Raw genomic sequence first — 17,914 nt, forward strand, 5'->3', positions numbered from 1 at the left:
AATTGAAAATAAACTAGGATGTCAAGGTCTTGGGAACAAAAGAGTGTTTGATGATTACAGTATAATCTTACAACACAGGAATGCCAGAATGTTCTAAATTTGCAAAATCTAACTCCTTAATAATGAAAGATTTTGCATGTTAAACTGCTACATTGGGACCACCAATATCAAGAAAATGAAAAGGTTTCTAACTGTATCCACAGAGCTTTCTTTCAACTACAAAAAAAGAAGACATTGCCACCATCAGCAAATAGCTGTCAGACCTTTACAAAGTAACGTTTATCATAGTTATTAAACAAAAATAGATGTTTATAATAGAATTTTGCCTTGTTCTGGTTCATCCTTGCTCATCCACCATACCAATTTGTGATCCTATGATAAGATGTTGGCGTTTGTAGGTTTTGCTAGATAGACAATAGACACATGTAGGACACACGTATTTTAGCTGCCATTTTAATAATAAGGCAAGCATTTGCTTTTTGCAAACAGAATGTGTTTAAAATCACGGTTTTGGTTTTGATCATCAGATACAAATAATGTGAGTTGCTATCGAACTCTGCTTTATAACTCTTATCACCGTTTGTATCCTGTGTCCTAGGTGGTCTGTGATTCTGTAATTCTATAATATAGCTCTAAGATGCCAGCTACAGGCAACAAAGTTTGAAACATTTTGTTCCAATACGGGGAAAGGGTGCTATAGTGGCTGCAAATGGTATTGCCTTGGAGTTGGCCTCATTGCTTGAAACTGGTGCTGTTAAAAAATACTTGTAGACCTTAATCCAAAACTTTCAAAGTCTCTGGCAGCAATTTACCTGAAAAAGGGTAAGCTCAGGCCCTTAGAATGACCTTCTCCTCTATCTCCTATGTCCCAACACACGCACATGATGCCCAGATGATCCTGTTGTGGCAAAAGGTTTGGAGTCTCTAGACTCTCACCTTTGTCAATTCCTATTTGCTTTCTCTTTGGTTTGCAAGGGATGATGGAAGCCAACAGTGCCAGTGAAGATAAACAAAAAGAGCTCCTACTACAGTGAATCAGTTTTCAGGGTTGCAAGTTCTTCCAATGGCAAATTGCTCACAAAATGGCCCTGTATTAGCTTCCTGGAAGATGATGTCCTATGAGACTTTTTTGAAATATCTTGATTGCTCCATCTTTTTTCTTACAGTAAAGTATGATTGCAAATGCCCAGAGACTGTCACTAATGAGATGTCCAATAAATGGTGGGAGGGAATACATTAACAGGTTGTGATCCTATGTGTCATTCCAGTGAATACAAATTCTTTCAATAGGAAAACCAACCCACAGTATTTTCTTTACTGAGAAATACAAAGTATTAAGACCTCCTGTCTCACATTAGAGGATAGAAACAGCATCAACCCTGTATCACTCACCACAGGCACAGTGCTAATGAGAAATCACAAATGCAGTGCTATTACTGAGAAACAAAAAACTGGGTTTTTTTGATCATAACTGAAATAAAATCTCTTCAGAAAATTTTGCAATAATTTAACTACTTAAAGTAGGAATCTCATTCATTTTCATTTTAAATACCATTTCAAGGCTTTCCACTTCAAACTTAGAATATGAATGTGCCATGAGTTTAGGAAGCCACTTTGCAAAACCTTACACATATTATTACTAATTGTACAATTAAAACATTGACATTGCTGTCAGGCAGAGGAGCTTATATGGAAATGTGTGTCTGTAGCTGTGTTACACACATGAAAAACAGAAACAAGAACCCTAATGAAACTGTTCAGTATGTATAGTATCTATGAGTGTCCCCACCTGTGGGTGTGTTTGGACACACTGCATAGGAGCTTGGAGGAGTAAAGGAGAGAGGGAATTATACAGTGGTATCTCTGGTTGTATCCTTCTGCCTCAGCAGTTTACAGCCAGAGAGCTTTGTAAAAGAGAAACTATCTTCCTCTCTCTGTTTAGCAGTTCCATTCCAGATGTAAATTCATTAGGTTTCATGTTACATATAGAATAATGGAATATCTCAAGTTGGAAGTGACCCATAAGGCTCATCGATTCCAACACCCTGCTCCTTGCAGCACTACTGAAAACTAAAAAAAATAAACAGCAGCATTGCCAGATGATAGAGCTTTTTTGAAATTATGTAAGTATGTGATACAAGATAGGTATTTTGACTTTTATACTCACTACAATAAGCACTTTCTAAGGGAAATATTTGGAGCCAACTGTGACCATGTTACCTTGAATTCTGAGTCTTTCTGGACAAAGCTTCCTATTGTTTTAAGAAATCTCTAAATTTCACCGTTTTTTTCCCTGATTTCCCTTTGGTTTTTGGTGGGGTTTTTTATGTTGTTTTTTTGTTTTGTTTTTTTGTTTTGCACTCCACATTTGAGCCAGCACCTGGCCCCCAGAAAAGACCTCAGGTGCTGTATAGTGGCAGTGCAACAGGTTACAGAGGGATGTCTCACCAAGGTGATTCAGGACATCTGCAGAAGTTCCTGACTAGAAGAGAAATTTTGTCTCATCAAAAAGTGACTGGCTTATTTATTGCAACATGGAGCTTTTTCTAATCTACACTTCCATTTTATCCTTTTGAAGCAATGTACCATGAACAGATAACTATAGATCAATTGGAATTATTATTTATAGGCTAGAGTCCTACTTCTTCCAAATCAAATTCTAAACCTTCCTGCTTTCACGTCTTTTTAATTTGCTATGAACAAAGGAGAGGAAATCTATTGCTGAGGAATGAGATTTGAGCTTACATTTGATCATTTTCCTGTAACATTGTAGACTAACACAAAGAAATCTTTATATCACTGAGCATTTCAGATAAGAGCTGACAGTATCTACTTGTGTATGTCAACAGAGGCATCAGTAGACTTTATTCTGTCTAAAAAAAATCAGGCTGATCCTTCTCCTTCAGCTACATAATACAAGCTTTCAAGAAGCAACTGTAAATATTTATTTTTAAAAGCCTTTATTCCTGTGAAATGAATCCATGCCATTTACACTACTGGTCTTTATGTGTAGTTAGAAGAAGCTGAGAGCCACTGAATTATCATCAGCAAACTTCTCATTACCTTTTCCTGTTACTGGTAACTAGGAATGCCTCAGGCCAGAGTCCTTCCAGTGCAATCACAGGTACAAGGCCTGGGTACCACCTAAGGGTGAGGGACATTTGCTCCCAGTGCTCACCAGCTGTGCCCACGGAGGTGCTGTGCCTCCCCAGCATGCAGTCTCAGCTCTGCGCCTTCCGGGTGCTCACCACCCACTCCAAAAGGGTGACTAAATGCATCAGCTTGGACCTCTGTCCAGCTGCTTTATTAAGCAGTTGGGCACTGATTCATTAAGCCACAATAATATGCTTCTCTTGTTGCCCACCCCCTACCATACCTGCTAGCCCAAACCAGGAAAAAATGGGAATTCAGCCCTTTGTACTGATGATCTTTTCTGTTGTTTTCCACTCTGGTACTCTCACTTTTTGAGAAGTTCTGATTGCTGACATTTTATTTGGGATTAAAAAAAAAAATCTGAAAAGGGGTGTCCCTGGGGGGAGGAGACCCCCCAGGGGCGTCGCTGGGGGTCCCCCCTAGGCTGCTGCTGGTAAACCGGACATAACCCCGACAGCTACAGTCATCTCCCTGCTTTCATTACTAAGCCTATTCTTCTACCTCTGACTTGCATACTGCGCCACCATCACACTCCCACCTCACACTGTTAACCACATAAAACAATGACACACTAACAAACTAACCAATCCCCTAATTGCCATTTTAACCACCATGTCTATCATCCTACTACCAATCTCCCCATTAACCCTCACCATCGTTTAAGAAATTTAGGATTACCTAAACCAAAGACCTTCAAAGCCTTAAACAAGAGTTAAACCCTCTTACTTTCTGCCTAAAGTCTGCAGGATATTGCCCTGCATTTTCTAAATGCAACTCAGACACTTTAATTAAGCTAGGACTTTGCCTACTAACTAGGCAGATGGGCCTCAATCCCACAACACTATAGTTAACAGCTATATGCCCTAACCAACAGGCTTCTACCTAAGACTCCGACGCACAATTAATGCACATCAATGAGTTTGCAACTCACCATGAACTTCACTAAAGAGCCGATAAGAAGAGGAATTGAACCTCTGTGAAAAGGACTACAGCCTAACGCTTATACACTCAGCCATCTTACCTATGACATCCATCAACCGATGATTATTCTCAACCAACCACAAAGATATCAGAACCCTATATCTAATTTTCAGCGCCTGAGCCGGAATAGTAGGTACTGCCCTAAGCCTCCTCATTCGAGCAGAACTAGGCCAACCTGGAGCCCTCCTAGGGGACAACCAAGCCTACAATGTTGTAGTTGCAGCCCATGCTTTCGTAATAATCTTCTTCATAGTTATACCAATTATGATTGGAGGATTTGGAAACTGACTAGTCCCCTTAATAATCGGAGCCCCAGACATAGCATTCCCTCTAATGAATAACATCAGCTTCTGATTACTTCCCCCATCCTTCCTCCTACTTCTGCTGGTAGCAGCAGGCAGGCAAGGAGACTCCACACGGCTTCTGAGGGTGCTCATTAGATGAGGGTTTATTGGGGGTCCTACCCCCGGGAGGCAGCATGGTTTCTGGGGTGGGGGGGGGAAGGGAAGTGAGGGGGGAAAGGGGAGGGGGAGAGAGGGGCTGAGAGAGCACCAGCCAGGAGAGCCGGCTAAGAGAGAGCGTGTCCCATACCCCTGGCACACTGAACAGGGAGATTCAAAGTGGGTGCGGAACAGATTGGGCCAATGGGATTACAGACACAGGATACTGCAGGGGAGGATCACGGGCTAGGAATAAACGATACATTTTCGAGGGGTGAGACAGAGCATACCATTTAACTAAAATATAACACCACATGGAACAACATGGAGACACCTACAAGTTTTGACTTTGGGAATACCACAGCTGGGAAATGGTTTTGAGTGTCTTGGAGACTGCCTATGTGGTGGCTCTTACAGAGAATTGGTTAAGCAATGCACTAGCACTGAGTTGGGAGGTTTCAGCAGCTCCTTATATAATTTCTCTCTTTCACATTTAATTTCTCTCTTTCCAGATTGTGCAAACTAGAGATGTCTTAAAGGAAGAGCAGTGAAGACCAGATGACTCCAAGCCTTCTGCATCAGTGGTCAGCCTTCAAACTTCCTTGGGGGGGGTACATACATTATTTATATGCAAGCTTTTATTTGAAAATCATATAAAACTTGACTGATACAATTATCTGACATGGACTCATTGACATATGATGGAACCACAAACTAAAAGTAAGACCAAAACTTTTAGCTTAGGTTAGTAGCTGGACCCTGATCTTTCCCAGTAGTAACTTGGAGGTGTTATTCCCTGGCAGGCATTAGCATCACATGACAAGGGGTGTTGCTTTTAACCATTGTGATATCAGCATTGTGTGATACCACGGCAGGCAGTGCAGGAAGTTCTATTATTACAGACAAATAAAGTACCCTCTAACAGTATGAAGGCAATCATTCATAGCTGAATAATCTTGTTAAAAAGATACAGAGAGACTCGCAGCTCCACACTTCAGTGCCATGGCAGCTGTGTGAAAAAATTTTGAACGTGTTTCCAGCAGTTATTGTTTTATCACGTATTTTCTTCTGCTAAAGTTACAGATCTTGGATAATTAATCACATGAGCATTTTAAGGTTTTTCAAAAAAAATGCTTATAAATCATAACATTGTGGAAAGAAGGTCTGAACCAACCATCTAAGTACAAGTTTGTGTCTTTAGAAACCAGGCTCGAAAAACACAGTGACAACATTTATGTTTGTGACCATAAGAAGAAATAAACATATTGTGTTTTGTGAAATAATACCTTGACTGTGAAGAGCAGTTCACAGCTTTTGAGTGCTTGTGGCTGATGATAGGATTCCAAGTTCTAATAATTGGAGCAGAATTTGTGAACACATTGAAAAAAAATACTGGATATCTCCTCAGCCCAAATGCTCTATGTGCATGGTGTATTTTTTGACATCCAACAAGGCAAACAGTGACCAGATGAGTTTTTATAAACATTTTCACACCTACAAAAATCAAAGAGCAATGAAAGAATGAGAAACACTTCAGAAAATCTTCTGTAAATTCAATAGAACCTTTTGTTCCACTACATTTCTAACCAATGAGATGTGAAATCACCAGACCCAAGTCAGCAATAAAGTAAGTTTGACTTCAACTTACAGATTTTTTAAGTGGCTATCACAACTTGAAGATATTGAGATACAGAGTCCTTGAGATAAACTTCTTGAGACTGGCAATTGCTAAAAGCATGGCTTTTAACTTGAAACCAATGTATATTTTAATAGATGCTAGAAATCTGATCACATACTGGATCGCCCTGTGAGGCAGCATGCAAAGTAGAATGAAAGCAATGCCACTGGCCCAATGATCATACATTTTACACATAGGGCAAAGCAACCAAGAGAGGAACAGGAGATGGATGATAAAGATCAAGCCCATCTTAGCAAGTCAGTAAGTTAGTCAACACCACAGATGCTCCTCAGTCTCTATATTTTCACATTTTTGTAAACAGGATGGGGAAGGGGTTAGTATTTGCATTGTGTTTGTTCAGTTTTTTCAGAGCAAAAATTGCAGAGCCTGTGATCAGCTAAGCCACACTGCTGTGGTTGATTCCTATTAATTTTACAGTAAAAATGCCCTTACAAATTCCTGAAAACATAGATGTGGAAACAAAAATACTCTCTGTGGGCCTATTAAGAGCACCACAAAAAACCCATTAACTCAGAAAATGAATAAAACATTTTAAAATTAATTCCTACACTGCCACCTTGTGTTCAGATATATTTTCTAATCCTTTCAACCCCTCAACCAATTTATTTGTGCCAATGAAGCCTTCCAGCCCTGGGAATTGATTCACCCCAAGACTAGTTTAACATCTCCTTGGACACTGGAGAAGCTGATCCTCACACGTTTTACCATCAAACTCCTTCCTGGAGTTCCAGAGACCTCAGTTCAGAACCCAGATTCTTCTAGAGCTGGGATATTCCTGAAGCCACTGCAGCACCTGGAAGTTAGGACTTTCCCTGGTAAAGTGGGAAACAGGAAAACTCCCTGGAGAATGAATGAACTTGCTGTATTTTGGAACTTTCAAGCAGAAGTTTTTGCAAAAAACATTCAAGCAAATTACATTAACCTGACTACAACAGGCCACAAAGATCTATATACAAGTATAGGTCCAGATTTAATCTCTCTCCACACAGAGCAGTTTTTTTTAAATTTACCAGCAACTCATGTCTAACAGCAAAAAACTGGTGAGAAAGCACAAGCAGTCATTCTATATGCAATATAACACTAAAGTAGGTCACTTCTATTCCGTAAGAGAAAACTTGCAGAATTCCAGGGTAGCACAGTGAGGAAGGTGTAGGTAATAATTATCAAAATCCCCTGAAATTTCTCCCAAAACTAGTAGCACAGGTGAAGGAATTCTGCTGAAGTTCAGCATATTATGGTCATTTCAACAACATCACAAGAAACCAGATGTCGTTCTCAAACCCCCAAAGCAGCAGACGTATTTGCTTACAAAGGTATGTTATTTACATCTAGACATACTTTTAAAGAAGTTTAATGACCACAGTTCAAGGATTTCCTGGTTACATAAGGTTTTCAGATAGAGCAGAGACATAAAACCAGAATTTATGGATAGAAGATACATCTACACCTACTGTGCAGATTTGAGGAATTTAGGGCGCACACAGGAGTTTAGTTGGACATGTGGCTCTGTTTCATCCCTTGTGGTATGAATATCAAATATGCAGCACTGCTTGGAGCTAGCCTAGGAGCAGAAAAGCTTAACTGGTTCAGTAATTGCATTGCTGCACTCTTCCTTACAGAGCACCGGAAGGCAGAACTCACTCCTGCACAGCTTTGTGCTCCAGAGAAGGGACCCAACAAGAGCAATCCCTTCCAGGTGCCAAAGCCATACAGGCATTGTCCTGGGGAACCAGTCATGGGACATGATGCAGAGATTTCTAAATTTCATATGTGTCTTGGAGATTGCCTATGTAGTACTCACTCACTTTACCCAACTCACAAGCACCTTCCCTGCCACTGACCTTTTGAAACAGCAAACCCTGAAACACCTCCCATGGCCTGGTAGCATCCTCTGTGACACTGCTGATCTCACTGAGGCATGCTGTGGTTTAGTGAGGATGAGGAAGGACAGGAGAGCAACAAGGAGGTTCCAAGTAGCTTGAGGCAGGAGGAGTTATGGAGGGGCTGTCCCAGGAGATGGCAGCATGACGCAGGATCATGAGCAGTACCACCACTAGACACTTTGGCTGTAACCAGGTGCATGAACAATGTTGCTGGACACTTTCAAGTGCTGATGTGCTGCTGTGTGTCAGCACTTCTGGGCCCACAGACTGTCCTCACTTCAGTGACAAGTCTGTTGCGTGCCATTTCAAGCCAGGAAGACTTTAATCACTAAATCCAAGATATGAAAAGACAATTTCATCAAAGACTGACACAAGGGCTGAGGTAGCATGGGAGCTCTAGAAATCATCAAGTCCAACCCCTGCTCAAGCAGGGTCAGCCAGAGCCAGTTTCCTAGGACTATATCCATATATCTTGAATATCTCCAGGGATGGAGGCTCCACATGATCTCTGGGCAACTTGTGTCAGTTTTCACCATAAAGCCCCAGTGTAGCTGCCCAGCACTTTTACCACCTCTGCCAGAGTGGAGGGAGCATTCCCAGATCAAGCAGCTGAGATAATACAGCACTTGACAGTCCTAGCTCCCCTCTACTCTAGAGCGCAACTTACTTTTTTGAGTTTTAAGAAGACTAAATATTTGAAGTGTGAATGTGAGAGCCTTTCCTTCACCAAGTCCCACAGCTTTAAAGAATTGTGAGATTCAATAAAACACAGTTCAAAATACAAGATGGGAAAGAGAGCACATGTAAGACAAAATACTTCAACATTTCAGCTAATCTGAGCCTGTGTTTTGCAGACTCCCATTGCAACTGATAGAATTCCATTAATATATGCCTATGTGGATTTGTTGAACTAAACAGTCATACACAGTGACTGCTCTTTAGGCAGAGCAATCCAAAGCCTCCCAAACTCTTTGCAAGATAGCAGCCTTCTTCCCTCTCCCTAACTTCAGACTGTGGCTGCAAAATCAGCTTAATTCCTGAAGTATGGAAAGTCTCTTGAAGTATGTGTCCTCTCCACATTCTGTCATATCAAAGATCTTGATGTCCCAAGCTTCAGGGTGTTCTGACCAGGCCATGGTCAAAAGAGGGAGCACAAGCCCCTCTGCTTCTATTCTCAGGGCTCCATCACCAGCAAAGATGCTCAGTTTATTTACTTGTACTTTTTTTTAACATGGCATTTTCAGTTCTAAATAATTTATGGAAGCTGTTTGCAAATTCAGAACACTCCTCATCACATAATGCATGAAATCTGAAGATGGTGATTTAGGGCCTGAGAAATAAGAGTTCAAAATCAGGCAGGATTTACGGTTACTTCAGAAATACAAAAAAAAAAAAAAAAATTCCCCAGACCTGAAGTTATGACTTTCAATCCTTGATCAAAACAAATCCTGGTTCACTAGTTAGTTTATGTGTACGTATATGTATATACATGTATTGCATGAGATGTATGCATGCATGCATACATGTGTTTTACCACATCTAAAATGAGAGCGAACATTTCTATCACTTTACAAAGAAGGAAGGAAATCTCCCTTTAGAAGGTGGGGACAATCAAACACCAAAGACACAGCAGAGATCTTGGCCAGACTGCACCAGTGACAGGGCTGGCAGGACAAACTTGGGGCTTTAAGCTCACGGCTGGGTACAGACCCCTGTACCTCTGCTGAAGGGCTCAGCTCAGCAGAATGTGGTCACAGTTTACAGACTGAGCCATCTCCCATTTGCTGCACTCTGACTGCAGGCAGAGCAACTACACAGCTCTTTGAATTCCTCTGAGCTGCTATAATCTGGAAGGCTTGACTCCCACTCTGCTGTCATAAACTCAAAACCACATTGTGTCAGCAATGAGAAGGTGTTGAACTGTCATGTCTGGTAAGAAAGGAGATATGCAGGGTATAGCACAGCAAGAACAGCATCCTATGGGAATGTTCTTGCTTACAGTATGTGTGAGGGTCTGTGAGGTGTACCTTTGGAAATTGCAGATTTTTAAGACAAAAAGGAAACAATTACCCACTAGCTAGTTTACACAGGAGAGGAAAGTATTGCCGTATCTATGGGTATTGTGACACTACCAAAAAGAGTGTACGCTTTTGGCTGTAAAAAGTTCCAGTGCAGCAATAAACACAGTGAAATCTTTGTGCAAATAATCATATCAGTTTCATTAAGGTCAGTCTTTGAGGGAAATCTATAGCATTGTCAATTCTCCCAATTTCATGCAGATTCTCAAGACACCTGCTATTCTACTTCTACCACAATTGTGGATGAGTCCCTGTGAGAATCTGAAATACCTTTAAGTGCTGTTGGCTAGGGAAACATGATCAAATATGTGATGCACATGCATTCTGGGATTCAGTCACAAGATCACAAAATGAACAGGTAAGAGCAATTAAATGTTACTACAACATCATCATCATAATCATTATTATTATTAATTATTTCTGCTGATTTTCAAGCCTTCCCTTGTGGATTTCTGACTGGCAGTTCTGGAAAGCTTAGAGATTAAAATACTGAACATCCAAAAACCAGCAGATGCAGCTACTGAATTTGCTAGTGCAGTATAAAGTGAAAAGGAGGCCTGGGTATACAACGGAAAAAATCTGGGCTTGAACCACCAGGTGACTAGAAGGGCTTCTGCCTTCCAACAGAGAGAGTGAGTAAAGAAAATAAAAATTTACATCTCCTGTTTCATCACAAATCAAAAGATGTGAGAGCCTCAAGTTCCTCCGAGAACCAGTTAGTCAGAAAATGAAATGAAATATGGACCCTCCAGGCAGTGCACAGACTCCCTCATTAGTGGCATTCCCAGCATTCAAGCTAGTAAGTCACAAGAAATGCCAACAGCAGGATAATAGCAAGGTTCTCACTAGGTCTCAGGCTTCTCGGCAACACTAACAAATCCCACTTCTTCAGTCCCCCATTAATATTTCATCTCTTAGCTCACTCAGTTGAACAGCTATGAGCTGGTTGGAAAATAATAGCAAATTATGCATCACCAGACATATAAGTCTTATAATGCATGCATTAGCCCCTTTCTTCACTTACTTTGACTGGGAAGGTGATTATTAACAGAAACCATGCAATAATCCCATTGCAAGGATTGTTGGGGACATTCTGAACATCTTGTCATGAAACAGCACTCAAAGCCAGGTTTTTTTCAGAATGAAAGGATTCGAGTTTTGAAAGTTTTGATAATATTTTAATCCTAATTTGCACAGTAACATTTGCCAGTATTCAGTGCTGCTGTCCTCAGAAGAGAGAAAAGTCTGCTTCTTCCCCAGCTGGTGCCCAGGAATAGAAACAGAAACCTGCACAGTCAGTGCCAGCTTACACATGACCCATTTGGCTGCCAGCTCTGGCATGGAGAAACATACTTTCTCCTAAGTCACACTGAGTCCATTTCCCAGTGCTCTGGTAGGGTGAAAAAGTATAATGATTAACAAGACCGATGCTTCCATCAATTTTAAGGAGCTCCTGAAACCGTAAGGATGCTATGAAGTCATCTCAGTATAAATCTCAATAGGCCATATCAAACTACTTTTCCTGGGACTGCTGAATCTTGTATTTATCCACCTTTCAATATTAAAACAGCAAACTCAATATTGAGCAACAGCAATATGCTAAAAACTTATTGTTAATTCCTCTTAACCAGAGTCTTCAAGCCTCTTCTTGCTGGCTTCTCCTACTTATCCCCTCCTTACTGCTGCTCCTTCTCTATCCTTCCTGCCATCACCTCTCACAGGTTTGCCCAAGCAGTCTGACACTCTGGCCTGCAGCAGTGGCCTTCTGCCAGCCCTGGCAGCTGGCTTTATCTGCTTTCAAAATCCTGACAGGAAACATGCAAGCAGAAGGCTTGAAAACACAAGAAAGATTTTTCTTAGCACTGCTGCTGTCACCCCTCTGGAGCAGACAGCTTGAGTTCCCAACTCATTTTACGGTGATAGAATTTAGTAAGTTGGTACCAGTGCTCTACACTGGTCTATGAAGTTTTCTGCTCATTAGAGCTTAAAACATTCCTCCACTGAAAGTCTTAATTATATTTATGACAGCTGCCTTCACCCCTATATACTTCTCTGGGTATAAACTACATGTAAATGTATCTTCTAATGTTTCTTCACATCACTTGAATTACAGAAAGAGGTTTCAATGCAAATGAGAACAACACTCAGGCTATCGAAAATAAGCTATATGTGTCTTTTGGTAGGCCACAATATGCTTAGTTCTTCATTCTGACTTTTCATGCCCCTATCACCACTCATTTTGAGTGCACTACTGTGAAATTACACAGTAAAAGGAAATTAAAGATCAAAGAGATATGAGACAAATCCTATGAATTTTGGCATAGTCTTTAAAGTATTGTAACCCTGTCCTTTTCACACTTTTCACACTGTGTGTGATTCTTCCCTGGAAACACTGCATAGAAAACCAAAGGAGGGATTTTGGTGAACTTAATGTGGGACATCACTATGTAAGAGACCACAAAGTCATGCAATGCTTTGCTGTGTAGGTAGCAAAGGACTAACATGAAATCTCTCTGTGGGCATATCTCAACAGCTTGGTGAGTACTGCTTTGGAAATGTCCATGTGGGCTGCTAACTACACAAATGACAGGGACTTCTGCACAGATTGGTGTCTGGTGACACCAAAGAGTGCTGTGTCATTAGGCTGATTATCAGATCCATTCCCTGCTGGTATCACACAGGTTGAGCCTAGCACTGCTGAAATTATTTCAGAGCTCCTGACTCTAGAGCAGGCTCATTCAGGGCAACTGTGTGGTCTTCCACATAGAATTGGATTGTCTTGTATGACCTTCCCTGTGTACTCCAAGGTATGGAGCACACCTTCACAAACTTTTAACCATCTGCCCCCTTGCTGATCAAGTGTATGTTATCAAGATCAAGATATATTAAAGTTGGTTTATTTTCAGTTTGAATGCAGTATTCCCAAATTTACGACCAGGCCAAGTCACCTTGGTAAGCATCAAATGGCAAATGAAAAGGGGACTAAAATTAAAACCAGACTTCTAGGAAAACTCCCAGTGTCAGAGATTTCTGTAAAGGCAGCAGGGAAAGAAATTCAGAATTGGGTTATAGTTGAAAAATGGTTACTATTCAGCTGACATCAAAAGGAAGGTTTGAGAGATTTAATACAGTGTGAAAACCCCAGAATAATGTCATTAATAGAACTGCTAAGAGAGAAAGTAATGCTTTTCACCTGTAAAACACTTGCATTTAGTAGGAAAGTCTCTACTAATCATTTGGATAGTGACAATGTTTCTTAGGAGTAATCTGGAAGTACAGAGTATTCATCTCCAGATAAAAGTGCCTCCTTGTGAGAGAACATTATTCCTTTCAGATCCTCCCATGTGTTATGGCTATGAACTTGTGCTTGAAATGTGAATGCAGGACTCCACAGTGGGCAAATACTTCATGATCACTGATCCTGCTATGTATCTGTAAATGAAATCTCCAGCCAGGCAGGGACAGTGACTGTTAATACAAAACCCACTGACCTCAGCAAGCAGCAGCTTTTAACAAATCTGAACTCCCTTCTCATGTAAGTGCCATTACTAAATCCATTCACGGCCAGGAAAGAACAGAAAAGTCAAAACTATCCAATACTTTGAGTGAAAGAAAAAATATGAACAAAACATATTACTTAGCAACTTGTGACAATTCACGATGAGAGAAAACTTTCAGTTAAGAAGTTCTCATTGGCTTACAGATGCATGCCCACAGCAAGAATTCAAGAAAAGAACATTCCTATAATCATTTTAATAAGAAATACAAAATAAGCAATTCTCTCGCACAAAACCTATATAGGGGTCAAGTTAATTTCTACCTTGCATGATGGAATTTAGTGGAGACATACAAACGAATTCTTAATTAGTAATTAATTAATAATTAATAATTAATTAATTAATTAGTAGTTAATTAGTAACTGGGTCCTGGACATGGCATTGGCTTTAATGGCATTTCTTACAGCATTTAAGCCTAGCAGACTGTCTGAAAGGCAGGGTAAACTAGCCTAGCTGGAGCACTCTGTAAACATTGCTGTAGGTCTGTGAGAGCCTGCACTAAATTGTAGTGCTTATACATAATTTGGTTTAAGCCACAAAGATATAATCTGACTCACGTATACCAGGAAATCTGATGTGCGCACCAGTGTGCCAACAGTAATTGCCTGAGACCCTGGGAAACAAATATGTCAGCTGATGACAGGGTTAAACTTACATCAGATAATCCGTCTGCTTGAAAATAAGCAGTGAAGAAAGCAGAGCTAAAAGTTGTAATTGCTGTAGCTCATTGAGTGTTCCCATGGGCACTGTATTCTGAAGCCTGGAATAAAAATTATCAGCATCCTGAATGGAGCTGTCAAGCCACACTTGTTAGCAAAATTGGTTGGTAAGATGAAAAATCCCCTTTTACTTGTAATTGATAGAGGCAATAACTCAGGCTTGCCAGAAGAAGTCTCTAACAATGATGACATCTGAGGCAATTTGAAACCATCCAGAACTCCTTAATGGGCTTCTCTGAGTTGGGCTCCCAAGGGATCCTTTGAAATAAGCAGAGTGTTGTATAAAAACCTTTCCACAGCTGAATGTCTATATAGCAGAGAACTCTGAATTTCCTCCATGGTAGGTATTATTTAGAAATGCTAAGAAGCTGGATATGGAAGACCTTGATGGTCAACACTCACATGTTTGTCTAAAGTAACAAGTTCAAATCGGGCTTTTTTTCAGTGTGTTGTGGGATGATTCTTAAGAAAGTATTTGAGAGGGCCCACAATGGCTTGTGCAAAACCAGAGAACTCAGGGTATACACCACTACAAAGAGCTTCTTGCCACCCAAAGCAAAGAAAATCCCTAAGGTTTTGCTCTGTTATGAAGAGGTTTTCATGCTGTTCTTTCTGACTAGATGTTAAAAGGTCCCAGCAGAGGCATTTTTATCCACTGAATGTATGTGAGATTTCTAAAGACAGAGAAATGTATTTTTACCTGTTTGTGTTACGAAAGTAAAAGTCCCTAAGAAATCACCTAAAGGTGCTTGGGGAACTTCCACTGGTTTTCCAGTAAAGCACAGACAGGAAAAATCTTGTCTGATTTCTAAACAGTGAAGAATATCTTCTTGATAACAGTGTACTTGCAGTATGTATCACCATCACAGGAGGAAGATGTCATTTGCAAAAATTTACATATTTTCTAATGGTGTTACTGCTTTTCTTGTAGAAGCTGAAGGTTTTGCTTGTGAGCTGTCACTGCTACAGAATACAGCTCTACACCACTTAGTCTACAGACAGGGCTTGAAGACCAGAAAACATTCAAACCACATGAATACTGCTCTCAATGGAGCAATTTATAGCTTTTCTCAAAGGATGGAGATTCAAGATATTCTTAAGAGAAGCCAAAGTAGCTGAAATGCTCAAGGGAAGAAAAATTGCAGGAGGTTTCATGTTAGGCATTTCTTTTTTTCAAAGCTTGCTTATCCATGCACTGGACACAACCTTTTTGTCTAAAAGCTGATAGTGGCTGCAAGGCTTGTTCATACATAATCCCTCTGCAACATAAGCAGAGAGACAATTTTCGTTAGAACTGCTTAAAGAAACACAGAAAATTGATGAATCATACTAGGAAAGTGAATGTACCCTCTGCTCCTCACGAGAACAATCACAAACAACATTACTGGGAATCTCTCCTGAAGTCAGCTGAAAAAGAGTTCACAGAATCCAAAAGTTAAGCAGAATCTCCACTTGTTCAGCACAATCTACAGTCTCCAGAGCATGGGAAGAAAATATGCTTGTCCGAACAATGTAAGCAGAGGGTGGATGGCTGGCATCTGCAGCTGACTTGGGGTAGAAATAGCCACTCAGTACCAAGAAGCACTCTGTTTCATCACTATTACTGTTCTCACCTAATACAAAATGTTATAGAGATGCCCCATTATCAAGAGAGACATGCTATCCACATTTCCACTCTGGATATTACACGAAATACATCTGTATTTTTACTTGCCTTCATTAACACTGTGGGGTTTATATTTTCACAATAAAAGCAATCCTGAGCTAATAAATAACTCAGATCTGAGGAAAAGTGTTAAGCAAATCTCCCACAAGCCTCAGGCTGAAACTGGTCAGATCTACAGTAAGTGGTTTTGCAGAAATTCTTGGGAGAGGCATTTGCTAAACATAGCCAGTACCAGGCTTTTTTTCCTTTAAGAAAAACTGGCATCTGGAAGAGTCATATTTTAAGGAAGACAGCCTAAGGCAATTCATTTTCTTAAAAGAAGCCCAATCCAACACAAGAAGCAGCTGAATTTCAGTGCAAAATTAGATCTCAAATGTCACAATTGAGCCCTTCAGACATACGAAGAAATATATTCCAGACAGCGAAGTTCTCTGTCTAGAGAGGCCCTCACCTCCTTGAGACCCCTGAAATCTCCTAAGCTTGAGAGATAATAAATCTTTTTAAGCCTTCTCCTCTTGGGTGAGCTTCAGCATCACAGAGTCATCAAGGAAGTTCCTAAGCCCTGCTGCAGGTTTTTCTTTACTAACTGACATAATCTGAAATGTGGTTTCTAGAAAAAAACTGTCCACGACTTCATCTCCAGAGAAGCTGTTCTGAAATCTGGCTAATAAACTTGTAGCTATTATGACCAAACTAAGACTATGAATAGAAGATACAAATTTATTTTCACAATAGGCTTTTTATATCAGAGTCAGAATAGATTTTCATTTCTAATGATGATAAACTAATCTCCATGTTTCAGAAAGACCACTCTTTACCTGGAGATCAAGAATTTACATGAACCTGGCTATTTTCTCTACCACCAGCTCCATGTGGGAGCTGAGTGCAATTTGTGAAAAGTGCAGACAAGCAAGTAAATTCTAAGGGTAAAAAATGTCTATTCAGTGCACTGAATAGAATTCTTAAACTATTTTGCCTTAGAAACACTTCTTGTGTCTCAGAAGCATCTCCATGTAATCTGAAAAGACAGATTCTAGCAAGTCAAACCAGCCTAACTTGATGTCTACAGCAGGGTGTTCTCTCAGTGGAATCCTGCTAAAATCAAGACCATGTACAATTAGTTTCCTCTTTGCACTTTAAGTTGTTGCATTAAAAAATAAACATGTATAGTGCAGCCTTGAAGTTCATAGCCTCCTTGAAGTTACCTGCCGCTATTTGACTCCTGCTCTGTTGTGATGGGATGGCACTTTATCAGCTTTTGTTTCCCCATTGACTGCCTGATGTGAAGTCTGAGATATGATTTATAAATATTCTTTCTGTACTCAAAAGGTACCAAGACAACTCATATCTGGTCTGCTTAGGTGTTTCTAACACCTAACACCTTCTAACACATATAAAATGCACAAGGCAAAATCACTCTTAATTCCTCCTTAAGGCAATTTTTAGCACTTCTTGAATGCTTCCTCTCCAGGCTATTCATATCCTGGTACTAAGATGCCATTCAGGTATCCAAAAAAACCTCCCCAGGGATGTGGTGAGAGGACTCCCCATCACTGGAGGTGTTCAAGGTGCAATGAACAGGGTGCTAGGTAATTCCAGATGTTCTTTTGAGGTCCTTTCCAGTCTGTTCTATGAGGTCCTGTCCAGGGCTGTTCTAGGATTCTGTCTCACATACAGTGTCTTCATGAATCTGAAGTGTGTGAAATGTTTCAGCTTTACTTGACCACACTCTTTCTGC

The 17,914-nt window shown here is 40.4% G+C and overlaps 1 protein-coding gene across 1 annotated transcript in view; it reads right to left on the bottom strand.

The window, feature by feature from the left end:
• Positions 1 to 17,914, bottom strand: part of SLC35F3 (solute carrier family 35 member F3) — a 161,599-nt gene that overhangs the window by 93,064 nt on the left and 50,621 nt on the right. The gene's annotated exons all lie outside the window — the stretch shown is intronic.

This window comes from Anomalospiza imberbis, chromosome 3, assembly GCF_031753505.1.
Source record: "Anomalospiza imberbis isolate Cuckoo-Finch-1a 21T00152 chromosome 3, ASM3175350v1, whole genome shotgun sequence".
NCBI lineage: Eukaryota > Metazoa > Chordata > Aves > Passeriformes > Viduidae > Anomalospiza > Anomalospiza imberbis.